This window comes from Anoplophora glabripennis, unplaced genomic scaffold (genome assembly GCF_000390285.2).
Source record: "Anoplophora glabripennis isolate ALB-LARVAE unplaced genomic scaffold, Agla_2.0 scaffold30, whole genome shotgun sequence".
Lineage (NCBI taxonomy): Eukaryota > Metazoa > Arthropoda > Insecta > Coleoptera > Cerambycidae > Anoplophora > Anoplophora glabripennis.
Window position 1 is genome coordinate 562259 of NW_019416226.1, and position 1233 is coordinate 563491.

The following is a 1233-nucleotide window of genomic DNA, read 5'->3' on the forward strand; positions in this document are numbered from 1 at the left end:
CCCCCTAAAAGGGGCCTCAGGAGGTCATATTTTTCAAAATATTTCCAAAACCAGTTAACGTATCATTATGAATTTTGGTATGTTGGACACTCAATGAATGTTCTAAAGAACTACCCGAAAACCGTTTAAAAATTTTAGTCAGGGGTGTCTCAGGCAGGGGGGCTCACGGGTAAAATGCGCCTCCAATTTTTTGCATGTCAATATTTTCAAATTTAAATATCAAACTATGATAGATGAGTTTTTCACATAAAAATGTCCTCTGTATTTACTTCTATAAAATGCTTCGCTTTCGAGAAAAATCGATTTTAAAGTTTTATTACTTAATCTCAAGAATGGAAAAGGATTACATGAATAGGTAGGTAGGCCATGAAAACAAACGTTTGTTTACTTGAATTAATTTGACAGATTATTAAACTTAAATTTTTCCTTTCACTTTACAGTGATTGGATGTATTGGATATCAAGTAAAATCTAGAGAAAAAATGCAGAAATTTAATAATAATTTTAATAGACATTAATTTTGTGTATGAATTTTGTAATGGGAGAGCACTAGCGGCACCAATGGAATACCAACGGAGATACCCGAAAAAAAATGGACTCTAGATTTACTTCGATAAAATGTTTCGTTTTAGAAAAATATCTTTTTAGATTTAGAAGTTATATCTCACGTCCATCTTCTTCATTTCATACTACAAATTTAGAAACCGTTATTGCATCGTTCAAATCACAAACCGTTTGTAGACTGTTGGCATCCACGCATGCGTAGTAGTAATAGTTGCAAACTATCAGTAATTTACTACAGAAACAAACCTAATATGCACAGTAGTCAACTGAAGTTTTGTAATAAATCGGATAATAAAGAAATTATTAAAGACTAAAAAACACGTTACAATAATTGTTTAAAATAACTGCCATTATTCCATGACGAAGAATTTCAAATTCTTTATTCCTTAGCACATTACAGGCCAAATTTATTCTTTCTAATAATTATTGTCTAGTATCTATTTCGGTATTATAAACGATACTATTTCAATAAGTAATAATCTGGAGGATTAAGGTCAGGTGAACGAGGTGGCCAGGCAATGGGACCGCTTGGTCCAATCCACCTTTCTGGAAAATACTCGTTCAACCAGTTTTTCACATTCCTATTATTATGAGCTGGAGCTCTATCGTTCTGAACGTACATGTTTCCTCTAATATTCAGAGGTACATCTTCCAATAAATTAAACAATTC